Source organism: Protopterus annectens, chromosome 2.part2, assembly GCF_019279795.1.
Source record: "Protopterus annectens isolate FY-2018-M chromosome 2.part2, PAN1.0, whole genome shotgun sequence".
NCBI classification, from domain to species: domain Eukaryota; kingdom Metazoa; phylum Chordata; order Ceratodontiformes; family Protopteridae; genus Protopterus; species Protopterus annectens.
Genome location: NC_056730.1, coordinates 1,117,406,346 through 1,117,419,498, shown reverse-complemented (window position 1 = coordinate 1,117,419,498; position 13,153 = coordinate 1,117,406,346). Strand labels below are relative to the sequence as shown.

The 13,153-nt window shown below is 44.4% G+C and overlaps 1 protein-coding gene across 1 annotated transcript in view; it reads right to left on the bottom strand.

The window, feature by feature from the left end:
• Positions 1-13,153, bottom strand: part of TJP2 (tight junction protein 2) — a 2,224,967-nt gene that overhangs the window by 1,937,015 nt on the left and 274,799 nt on the right. The window contains exon 2 of the mRNA XM_044064349.1: positions 1,540-1,660. The gene's annotated coding sequence lies outside the window, so the exon portion shown is untranslated. The remainder of the gene's footprint in view (positions 1-1,539; positions 1,661-13,153) is intronic.

Genomic DNA, 13,153 nt, shown 5'->3' with positions numbered 1-13,153 from the left:
GAGATTCATGCATACACTATGTAAGGAAGTTAATAAACTCAAAGCTGATTAAATAAAGTAAAGAAAGGGCATGTGATACAGTACTTTGGCTAGGGATGCCCATGGAAACAGAACTATTTAACAGCTGCATTGGATCTACTGCTAACAACAACAATAGAACCCACAATAAAAACATTAATAATAATAAACAGTATTAATTGTATATCAATAATTAATAACTGTAATAATAATAATACAAGAAAAGTAATGGTAAATTACTTACAAAAAGACAATGCTGTAAGATTATTTGTGAAGGTACCAATACCCTAGCCTGTTCATTCAAGTCAAATGGATAAGACAGCAAAGGAATCTGGATGATAACAGCTTTCACTTCAAAATGCAGATAGCATGACTTTAATCAATATTTTTTTTCAAATGCTTTTAGACTACTTAAAAGAATAGAAACCAGTGATGTATCTTTTTATTACCTTTAGAAATGCAATCAAAGAAGCTGCATCAGTTGTGAAATAGTTCTCTTTTTTAAAAAAAAAATGTTTTGGAACCCTACAACATTGTTATGGCTTGTAGTGTACTGAAAATGATACTCTGCTGTTAATCTATTTATCTGGAAATGTCATGTGCAGTTTAATCTGACTGACAAGCTATTCTCTTTACCCCTCAAAAAATGGAAAAAAAGGACTGGCCCAGCTGGCACTCTGGTAGCCTGTCTATCCAGTTGGTTTGTGTGTTGGGGGTGTCAACAAATCAAACAGGAGTGGGTACAAAATATTAAAAAGTGCTTCCTGTATAAAAGCTATCAAACAGGAGAGATAATGTTGGAAAGTAAATTTGAAATGCATCACTGACAGCTATCAAAAAAAAAAAAACTCCTTATAAGGACTACCACAGCAGTTTGCAAATGGGTGCAAAGCCCCACAATAATATACACACACACACACACACACACATATATATATATATATATATATATATATATATATATATATATATATATATATATATCTATAAAAATACAAAGTGCATGAGGTATTGCAGGTGAGCAGAACTTCTTTGCAGCAACAGAACAAATTTGATTCTGTTTGTGTTGCAGTTTTTGAAAACAGCATGCTGAAAATAAGAATACACTAGTAACAACACAAATGGTGGGGGGAACAACCGAATGCTCTGGACCCAGATAGTACAGAATGGGCATGCCATTAAGAATCTTCATCTCCACTGGCAAGCGTCGATTACGAAATTAATCTCAACCAGACCCTTGCACGCTGCAGGTCCACTTGCTGCAAACAGCATCACCTGAATGGATGTAACCTGAAGATAATCATAAAACTGCTCTTCTCAGTTCTAGCACATTGCATGGGCCAAACTGCAAATGTGACTTTTGTGGGCAATTTATAAGGAGACCAATAAACATTTGATGGGGACACAGAGGAAGGATTTTTCATATGCAACAAGTTATTTACTATCAAGTACAAAGTCTGTGCAGAAGTGACTGCATTGTGATTAGGTACAGAACATAAAATTAAAAACTAAGTAAATTACCTGGAGAAAAGCAGCACTTCCAAATGTTTGTAGTGGGTTATGCCTCCCAAAGTATTTTGATTCTATTGACCAAGATGATTTATTCCAGTCAAAATCTACAGAGTACAATGAATTGCTGCCACTGAAAAAAAATAAATAAAACAATCTTCATACACTGCACATGAAAATTATGTTTCATCCTTTCTAAAATTTAAATACATTAAATATGAAAACATTAATAAATATATTAACATGGTAAAGTGTAAAGTTTTAAAAAGTAAACAGATAATACTTAGCTTTGTGTTATATGATTAACTAACTAAATACACAAAGAACATTACTACAAGTTAGTTATTTACAACTGGTTCACTTAAAAGAGATACCTCAGGGTAGAAATTATTTAGCTAGAGTAGGAAATAATTTTGGCTCATGAATGGACTTACAGGAGTATGCTTTTATACATTTCAGCAAGGTGGCCGAAAAGTGAAGGAAGGTATGCATTATTGCAACAAATGCAGCTATATGAAAGTAACAGTATAGTGTGAATTAGGCAGATCAGAAACCAACAAAAATATATACACAAACCCATAAATATAGCAATGAATAACTACTTTATCAAAACACTACAGCTAAAATCACAAATGTGCCCCTCGCATCATTTCTATCCCAAACTTCTCTGAACTCCTCTGGTAACTTGCACTATTCCACTGCCTCAACTAACACTGCAGGATACTATCCTGTTCTCTTTGAAAAGATGATCTGATGTTGTCAGTCTTCATCTATTCTTGACTGATGGGTTACGGTTTCGAACCTCGGAACTGATCCAGCCGTTCTCCAGCTCAGGTCAGACAAAAAAAATCTTTTGACCTGTAAGTCTACCCACAATTCCCCTCTCTAAATTACACCAGATCTCGTTTGCCGCTCTTGTGAATAAGACACATCAGCCAACTCTCTTGTAGCCAAGTACTTTCTAATTGTTTTATAACAATTTTATAAATATTTACTTCATATTTTTTTCTTGTTGATTGTCTGGTCTACCCTTGAGTGTGCGATTTCTTCTTACTGCTGGTAGTTTTCTTACTCCTACCATAGCTAGTACTCCCTTTTCTTTTTACCAAGTGGTAATCTTTCTATCATCATTGGTAGACTTTCTTCTTTCTTGACTGTGTGTGTCCGTCTGTGTCATCTAGATATGGCAGAGAAATCAAATCTTCTACCACAGATTTTAAACAATGTATTGAGTGGGGCAGAAAAATGCCAAACTCTGGCAATCACAGAAAATGTGTTTACTGTTTGGGTGTTCCCCACTTGAGTGTGGATTGTTCCATTTAATAAACTGATCCTCAAAGGGCTCCTTAAAGCCCCTTTCGAGGAAGCCTTGCCCAAGGCCTACCATCCTCCGATGGCCTCCGGCTCCAAGTGCTCTCGCTCGGTGCAGTCATTCCCTTCTGCACAGACAGTTCAAAAGCACAAGCATGCCTCCGAGGGTTCCTCCACAGAACCAAAATCCAAAGTACCAAAAATGTAGTCAGTCTCCATCACCAAAAAGTTCTTCAGTGCCTTCTGCACCAGCTATGTCTGTGGTTCAGAGTCCTAGTTCTATGGCCCCGACCACCTTTGCAGTTCCGATTTTGGTGCCGACTGTTTCCCCACAGCACAACAGATGGTGCTGAAGCCAATAGTCATCCCAGAACCCAGGTCTACCTATTTGCCAACTTTAGACCCTTTCCAGTGACAATTATCTAGTCCATTCAAAGAGAGACCAGAGTCTGCTTCAGCCTTTTCAATGCACTCCACCAGAAGTCTCTTGGAAATGGACGTTGTTAGGTTGGTAGACCAGATCTTGGCAGTCTGGGGGCTTCCCTCTTCTGTTCAGCCCCCTCTCCCTTCCGGGGCAGTTGGTTTTTCTCCATCTACACCCAATTACTCTCCTCCTCTAACCTCGGCACAGGTTTTAAATCCATTGGCTCCAACCTCCCAGGTTCTAAATACTTCACCCACTACAGACTTCTCCTGGACACAGAGTCTGGCTCTGACCCCCTCTGTGCCATCGGCACTGTTGGGTCCCCGGGACCATGTCTTTGCTGTCGAGCACAGAGGATTTGTATCAGCTCCGAGCATTTCTATGGAGCCGTCCTTATCCCTTATGGCTACGGCTGCAGTGGACCATTCCTCAGTTCCAGTCTATCAGGTGGGGCTCTTGGGGTGGGGTGTGACCCCAGTTGAGTTTGTCCATCTTAGTTCCAGTCTCCCATCCCTCCTCAGGGGGTCCTGCCTTTCAGGCAATGGAAAGGGATTTAGCTACTGTTTCTTCTCACATGGCTCCTGGGTTACTAGAGTCTTCCCCTGTGACCCCAGGTTCTTCAGTTCAGCCGCCAACCTCTACCCTTGATCAGCATGCATTATGGTTGTAAGACTTGCCTTCTAAAAGTACTCCCTCTTCAGAGTCCTCCTCAGATGTTCCCACTGAAGAGCCACCTCGGAAGAGATCATGTAAGAGGAAACACCTAGATTCTCTGGAAGAATCCGTCACAGAGGACACAGACTTCAATGAAAGGGAGGGTTCGCCATGGTCACCGCCTGAAGTCATCTCCTTTGGAGACATTCTGGAGATCCTAAAACAGAGGTGTGACTGAAGGTCCAAAGACCCATCCTCGGAGAAATCTATTACTTGCAGGCCTTTGGTGCACTCCCATCTACCTCCTGGGTGACCCCACCCGCTACTTAATTAAACTAATTGCTCAGCAGGTTGGAAGGCTCCTGATTCTGTGGAACCAGTCCCCCAGAGACCTGACAAAATACTTACTGCCCTGGAGGACCAACCACATTGGGCTATAGGTTTGGTAGTAGATGCCATGGTGCTAGCAGCTGCCACAAGAAAAGAACTAGCCAAGGAAAGCTCTACTTTCCATCACCCGAACTGAGAGTCCAGGGCGATGAACAGATTTGGTAAGTGGGTCTATGCATCATCTACCTTCTCCATCAGGTCCTTGAACTTCGTGTCACACTTCACTAAAGGGATCTGATCAAGGAGCTGTCAGATACCCTGGTGGGAGCTGTGGCTGAGGGGGTCCAGGAAAAAGTGGCCTCCCAGCTAGCTACCCTAGAGTCCATCTTGAACTCTTTCATGAGGCTCACTGCACATGCAGCCGAAGGGGTGACTAGGTCAGCAGCTTCAGGTGCTGCAATTCACAGAGATGCCTGGATGCACCTGTGCGAGTTTGCGGAACCATTCAAGTCTTCCTTTGTAAATGCCCCCTTTGACGGGTCCTCTTTGTTTGGCCCCAAAGTAAAGGAAACTCTGTCCAGGTGTGAAAAAGGATGGAAAGACTTTGTCCGCTGTTGGCGTACGTTTTTCCACTACTCAATGATCCTATTTCAGGAATCAAAGGAGTGGTAAAATGTGGTTCAAGAAATCTCAGAAGCCTTTCCAAGACGAACGTGGCTCAGACTCTCCTCGGGGCAGAGGGGAGAGTTATAGTGGAAGATGCTGTCCCAGAGGCAGGGGTGGTACACAGAATCAGGATTCTAGAGATTCGTTCTCCGTTCAGCCCTATCAGTGCTCCTGAAAGGGGGTCCAACTGCTTATCTGCTTATCTCTGGAAGCATTCAGGGGAAAATTTTCCTTGCACGACTATGGACGACTATGGACTTCATCCTGACCCTATCTCACCAATTGAGCATAACAGTCAATTCTGTGAAATCCTAGTAAGACCCCACCCAGGACAGGGAATTTATTGGAACTCATCTCAACACTTCTTTGTGCATAGCATCACTTCCCCTTCACATGCTGCAGAAAATACATGCGCAGGTTCGCAGGAAAGTACAGTTTTGTACCTACCATAAATGTAGATGTCCGATAGACATGCAACTGCAGTCATAACATATGGGTTGTCCTGCCTCAGGCAGCCCTTGGTCGGCCGGATTCCAAAGTCTGGGTCCGACGTCGGCTGATGTCGCATTTCTCTCCGACGTCAGAGCGGCTGGAGTACATAAGCATCAGCCGACGCCATTTTCTTCAGTGTTTCTTGCCCCAGATGCCAGGTGCCCTCCAAGGAAGGCTGTAATCAAATTGGAAGACAAAAACAGGATTCCAGACAAATAAATGAGCAATAAAACAAATACACCATAACAGATATCCCCAGCTAAGAGAAACAGGGATAGGAGTGGACCCTAGGCATAGAGGGGTATGGAGGGAGGGAAAATTCGACTGCAGTTGCATGTCTATCGGACATCTACATTTATGGTAGGTACAAAACTGTACTATGTCCTTCAAGAATACAACTGCAGTCATAACATATGGGTAGAATACCATAGCTTAGCTGGGGGAGGAGGAATGCTCTAGGAAAAAGATGGTGTGGCAATCAAACCCTGCAGGACTGCCGAAGCAAAGCCTGCTCTGGATCTGGAGTATAGAGGGAGACTGTAGTGTTTGGAGAATGTATGCACGGAGCTCCATGTAGCAGCTTCTAGAATGTCCTTAGTAGGCACCCCTCTTAAGAATGCTGTAGAGGTGGCTGTAGCTCTGGTGGAATGTGGTCTGACATTGGCTGGAACTGTCTTTCCATGAAAGGAATAACAGAATCTGATGCAATGTCCAATCCATTTTGAAATAGTCTGTTTTGAAATTGCTTTTCCTTGGACTGCAGGGGCATAAGCTACAAAAAGTTGTTCAGACTTCCTACTGGCCTTGGTTCTGTCCAGGTAGTATCGAAGTTGTCTGTGAATGTCCAAGGTATGAAACAGTCTTTCCCCCTTATTCTCAGGATTGGGGAAGAAAGCAGGCAGATGAATAGCTTGATTTAAAGAAACCCTAGATACCACCTTTGGCATAAAAGTAGGGTTGGTCCTTAATGAAACCCTGTCTCTGTGGAAATTATGAACGGTGGTATTGCCATTAGGGCCTGTAGTTCCGAAACCCTTCTTGCTGAGGTAATTGCCAACAGGAAAGCTGTCTTCCATAAGAGAAATTGCAAGTCAACTGAAGCTGCTGGCTCAAATGGAGGTAGAGTCAGTTTTTCTAGGACAAAATTGAGGTCCCAGGCTGGCACTGGGGCCTTTCTTGGTGGCTTAATGTTCTTGATTCCCCTGAGGAATTGCCTTAGCAAAGGGTGTGAAAAGACAGGAGGATCAGTGTTATATCTAGCTGAAATAGCTGATGCATGTATCTTTATGGAAGAATATGAGAGGCCGTTCTTTAGCATATCTGCCAAATATTCCAAGATGAGTGGGATGTTCAACAATGATGCATCATGTCCCTTGCTGGTATTCCAATTGCTGAATCTCTTCCATTTTGCTAAGTAAACCTTTCTGGTGGATGGTCTTCGAGCCTCTGTTAGTATCCGCTGAACTTCCTTGGAGAGAGATAGGTTGAGGTTATTTATGGGATCTCCCAGGCTGTTAGCTGCAGTGTCTGAAGGTTTGGATGCACTGTTTTGAAATTGTGTTGAGTCAAAAGTAGAGGCCATTGTGGAAGGGCCCACCTCCTGGTTTGACATATGCTCCGTAGTAGTGGGTACCAGTGTTGTCTTGGCTAGTCCGGAGCTATTATGATTCCCTTGGGTCTCTCTGCTTTGATCTTTAGTAATACTGAGGTCATCAGTGGCAGAGATGGGAATGCACAGATTGTTAGGAAGTTCCAGTTGAATGAGAGAGCATCTATTTTCCAAGCTGTTGGATGGTATGTCCTTGTGCAGAATTTTTGTAGATGATGGTTGAGGTGAGAGGCAAATAGGTCTACTTCTGGCCTGCCCCATGTCGAAGGGAGTTGTGTGAAGATCTTCGGATGTAACCTCCACTCGTGTGGGTCTGTGAAATTCCTGCTTAGGCTGTCCGCCAACACATTGTCTTTGCCTGGAACAAACTGGGATTGTAACTGGATGTTTAGGCTCAGTGATTTTTCCCAAAGATGCATTGTCAGTCTGCAAAGGGGGTAAGAGTGGGTGCCCCCTTGCTTGTTTATATACCACATCACAGTGGTGTTGTCTGTCCTTATCAGTAAATGGCCTTGCTGAAGTTGGTGTTGAAAGGCCTCGATGCCATGCATTACTGCCAGCATTTCCTTTTGGTTTATATGCAGATGTGTTTCCTTTGGAGACCATTGTCCTTGTATACACCTGCCTTCCATGTGCGCCCCCCATCCAAGGTCTGAGGCGTCTGTGGTCATGGTCTGTGTTATCTGTGGTTTTTTGAATGACATACCTGTGTTTGCCTGGCTCACAGAGGCCCACCATAGGAATTCCTTTTGTAGGCATGGAATGAGCGGAATGGTTGTCTCCAAGTTGTTGCTGTGCTGAGACCAAATGCTTTTTAGGTACCATTGAAGCTTTCTCATGTGTAGCCTTGCTAATGGAACCAGGAGAATGCAGGATGCCATGTAACCCCAGGGTCTGTAGGAATCTCCTTGCAGTCATCTGGGTGAGTTTTGCTAAACCTTTGAAGTAATGAGTTAACTTCTCTTGCTTGTCTTCTGTCAGGTAAACCAGTTGAGAGGCCGTGTCTAATTTGGCTCCTAAGAAGATTATTTGCTGGGATGGCTGCAGTCTTGACTTTTGGAAGTTGACTGTGTATCCCAGAGCTTGAAGTAATCGTATGACATAGTCCAAGTTTTTTGTCAACATCAATTTGTCGTCCGCTTGTATGAGGCAGTCGTCCAGGTACGGGTAAATTTGTATCCCCTGGAGCCTGCAATGAGCAATTACTGAAGCCAGGCATTTTGTGAATACTCTGGGCGCAGTAGATAAGCCAAATGGCAATGCTGAGAATTGATAATGCTCTGGCCCTGCAAGAAATCTGAGGTATCTTCTGCAGCTGTGTCTGATAGGGACATACAGGTATGCCTCCTTGAGGTCCAGAGTAATCAGCCAAGACCCCTTGCCCAGCATGGAAAGGAGTTGCTGTAGAGTCAGCATTTTGAACTTTGGTACTATGAGAAAAGTGTTTAATGCGGACAAATCCAGTATTGGTCTCCATCGAGATTCTTTTCTTGGAACAAGGAACAGTCTTGAGTAAAACCCCTGGCCTTGTTCTTGTTGTGGAACTCTTTCTATTGCTTTCATCCGAGTCAGCAGAGAGATTTGCTTGATAGCCTCTGCCCTCTGGTTTTGTGGTAGATTTGGCATGCCTTGTTTTCTTGGCAAGGTATGAAAATGGAACCTGTAGCCTCGGTCTATAATGTCCAAAATCCATTTTTCCTTTGTCAGTCTGTGCCAATTTTCTGCAAACAGAGATAATTTCCCGCCCAAGGGAGCTTCTGTTTGTTCCCTGGTAGGCGGAAGTAGAGGAAAGTCATTGAGATTGTGGCTGTGGGGCAGGTGAAACCCCTGCGTCACTTCTTTGGTTTCCTGGCTGCCATTGTCGTCCCCTGTAAGGACCTCTGTATTGGCCTCTTACTCGGCCACGTCTGTTTTTACCCCTTTGAAACTTTTCTGGATTAGGAAAGGACCAGTTTTTTGAAGGCCAATTCCTACTGAATCTGGGGGGTTGAACCTGGAGGAAATCTTTCACCGTCTGAACTGATTTTGCTTTTTCCTCGATGGTCTTTAACACATCCTTAGCATTAGCACCAAAAAGCTTGTTCTTTTCCAAAGGTGCATCCAGAAGTTTTGCCTTTACATGATCTGGTAGAGGTTGATCTTTTAACCATGCATGCCTACGAATGACTGCCCCTGTCATAGCTGCCCTACATGAAGCTTCCAGTGCATCATATCCACACTGCAGGAAGTGATTGCTTACTTGCTGAGTATTATGTACAGCTTCCTGCAAAGCCTTCCTGTCTAAAGGATCAGGAGTGGCCAATGTTTTTTGTAAATCTTCTAACAGGAAATCCTGATATTGTAACATATGAAAAAGGCAATTCAAAGCTCTCATAGATAAGGTAGTGGATGTGTAAACCTTTTTGCCCCATCTCTCTAATGACCTAGCTTCCCTGTTGGAGGGCAATGGATTTTTAGAGGTGGAAGCTGAAACTCCTTTAGGCCCCTGTGAAATAGTTTCCAAATCAGCAGTATGGGCCCTGAATAAATGGGAATGTGTTTCTGGGACCCTGTAATATCTGTCTGGCTTGACTGGAGCAGGAGGAAGAGAGTCAGGGGTAACACTAGAGTCAGAATATAAATCATCCAAAACATCAAGTACAGGAGGAATAGCTAAGGGCCTGTGCTGGGGCTTCTTAAGGAAAGTCCCGTGGCGTTTTCTGGAATCAGAATATTCCTGGCCTTGCCACTTGAAATGTTCCCTCATGGTATGCAGAACTTCCCCAAAAGAAATATCCTCAGGAGGGGAGGCCGAGGGGATGGAATCCTCTGCATCAGAGTCCTCATAGGTCTGGAAGAGCTCTTCCTGGCTATCAGAGTGGACAGAGCCCTCAGAATCTTCATCTGACGGAATAGGGTCAGAGGGTTCAACCCAGGGCCTTTTATCAGAAGGAGGCTGGGATCCTCTCTCAGGATGGGCCTGTGAACCTCTAATCATAGAAATTAAATCAGCAGCCGTAGACATAATTTGTGTCTCTGGAGTAGGCTGAGGTAAGGTTTTAGTAGTAAGATGTTTTGTTTTGCTGGCTGCCTTAGCCCTAGTGTAGGCCTTAATAGACATGGCCATAGGAGGCCTGGCAGCTCCACGTGCAGGAGTGACCTTGTCTACAGCAATGGTCTCGGGCATATCCTCGGTTTCGGTATCTGGAGGAAAAACAATAACTGGCGTTGGAGTGATAACCAGAATCGGAGTAGTCGGTAATGCGGTGTCTTCGGTTCGGAGCGGTGGAGAGACCGTCTCAGAGGGAACCGGAGCACTCGCAATAGGTTTTGGCATGGAGTCGGTGGTAGACGCGGGCCGAGGATGTCGGTCCCGGTCTTTTCGTTTCTTGGGAGTTTGCGATGTCGGAAGTTCCAACGGCATTGTGTAAGCAAATTTTTCGCCGAAAAAATCTTCAGCAAACTCCGCCCGGTGCCTGAGAGTGCGCTTGTTGAAGCGAGCACAGGCTACACAGGCCGAGACGTCGTGGTCTGGGCCAAGGCAAGGAAGGCAGTAAGAGTGGAAATCCTTATGAGGTATTTGTTTACCACAAGAAAGACAATTGTTAACTTTTTCAGTAATTTCTGACATCGGCTGAGACAAGAAAAGGTCCCCAACGGGGTACTTAGCTTTTTTGATGACTTCGGAATCGAAGAATACAGGAGCTGACTGACCCGCACTTGCGAACTGCTTCTGCTTCGGGTACCGCGCGGCAAGAAAGACTGAAGAAAATGGCGTCGGCTGATGCTTATGTACTCCAGCCGCTCTGACGTCGGAGAGAAATGCGACATCAGCCAACGTCGGACCCAGACTTTGGAATCCGGCCGACCGAGGGCTGCCTGAGGCAGGACAACCCATATGTTATGACTGCAGTTGCATTCTTGAAGGACATCAAGATACGTGCTCGACTGATTCTGCAGGAACTGGGCTTCATGGCAGCTGCTATCACTTCAGTTCCATTAGCAAGATTTCCCATAAAGTTTCTCCAATGGCTACTAGCAAACCAATGGTCGATTCTAACCCACCACATGCACCACTTAATTTTCATATCCAACCAATGCAAGAATGATCTAACCTAGTAGATGCATTCAGGAGAGATTCTTCGAGGCTGTCCCTTTGTTTTCCCTCAGTCCAAGGCCACAGTGACTACAGATGCTTCCCAGATGGGGTGGGGGGGCATTATCTGGGAAAGACAGTCCAAGACACTTGGTCCACCTCAGAGGCTAACCTGCATATAAATGTTCTGGAGCCAAGAGTAGTGCTTCTGGCATTGCAAGCATTTTATTCTGCCTTACCTCTAGGGATGACTGCTATTCAAATCAGACAACATGTCAGTGGTCTGGTACATCAACAAACAGGGGGGAACCAAGTCCTACACTGTGTCGTGAAGCCCATCGAGTGTGTCAATGGGCCACATGTTCCAACTGCTTTCTGACAGCAATGGACATCCCAGGGACTTCCAATGTAATTGCGGACAACTTCAGCAGAAGCATTCTCATGCTTCACGAGTGGTCTCTGAACTCCAAAGTAGCAAATGAGATTTTCCTTTGTTGGGGCCAGCCTTGCTGCAACCGGTTCACCTCACCCCTGAGAAACAAGCGCAAAAGCTTCTTTGGCCTAATTCCTCCTCGAGGCAAGTCCCACAGGGACACTCTTCTCCATGATTGGCCCCTGGGTCTACTCTATGCCTTTTCCCTCTTCCCTCCAATTCCTTTATTTCTCAAGCAAAGTCATCCTCATTGCACCTTACTGGCCTCGACAGACACTGTTTCCCTTCCTTTGGCCTCATCTGCTCTGCAACCCATGGACTCTGGACCCAGTTCCAGATCTCCTGTCCCATCCCCGGGCCTAGTGCATCTCAATCTTCAGACACTCCAGCTAACAGCTTGGTTTCTCCACTTCTGATAGTTGCCAGGCATAACGGGTACACCTTCTCCCATGCGGCACATTTTGTTGGCATCTCAAACAATTTACCATAACTCTACCTCAGCAAATGGAAGAGATTTTCTATTTGGGCCTCTGACAATGGACCCCTTTTCAGCACCAGCAAAGAAAATCCTGGAATTCTTAGCTGCTGTCTTTAATAAAAGAGCCTCTGCTTCTACAGTCAAAGTTATCTTAGCAGAAATTTCAAAAGTTTGTATCGGATTTGGAGATCAGCCTTTAATTTCCCCACAGACTTTGCAAGGAATTTCTAAAGGGTACAATATGCTTAAAGCCTTCCTGTAAAGATCCTCTCCCACCTTGGGATCTGACTCTAGTCTTGCAATCACTTATTGCACCACTTTTTGAACCAGCAGCTACCTGTGACTTAAAAGTTTCTTTCCTGGAAGATGTTATTTGTCGTAGCTGTCACTTCAGCGAGACGAGTCTCCAAATTACGAGCCCTATGTTCTAAAGCCCCTTACTTAATTTTCTATAAGGACAGTGTGTCACTCAGGGCAAATCCAACCTTTCTTCCTAAGGTGATTTCAGAGATTTAATCAGTCTATAGACTGCATGTATTTTTCCCAAATTACTCTAACAAAGGAGAGTACTGCCTTCACCTTCTGGATGTACACAGGCAGTTGCAGTTCTACCTCAGTAGAACTAAACAGTTTAGAAGATCTGAAAAAGAAGTTATGTACCTACCATAACGTTCCATGTTAGTTGTCTTCATCTCGCCTTCCTTCTTGCTGTTTGGGTTCGGGCCGATCCTCGGCTCCAACTTGGCCATCTTCTATAGCTCGACAGCTGTTTACTGGCTCGAGGCTACCCCTTATCCCAGCATGCCGAGCGTCAGCTACCCAGATCTCATTTGTGATAGCGCACACTAGACATAAGTAGAGTAACCAGTTCCTAAAAACTGGTTATCCAATACACCTAAACAAGGAAAGAGTTATAAATTACCTGGCATGTGAAGTAAAAAAAGATGCTCACCCAGTAAAAACAAAAGGGAACTCTAACAATCCTCTAGGAAGGGGGAAGGAGGGAGGGACGCAAGAAGGAAGGCGAGATGAAGACAACTAACATGGAACATTATGGTAGGTACATAACTTCTTTATGTTAAGTTGTCCATCTCACCTTCATTCTTGCTGTTTGGGACAGCGTCCCTAGCACCTAAAACCACGGGTGGCTCATT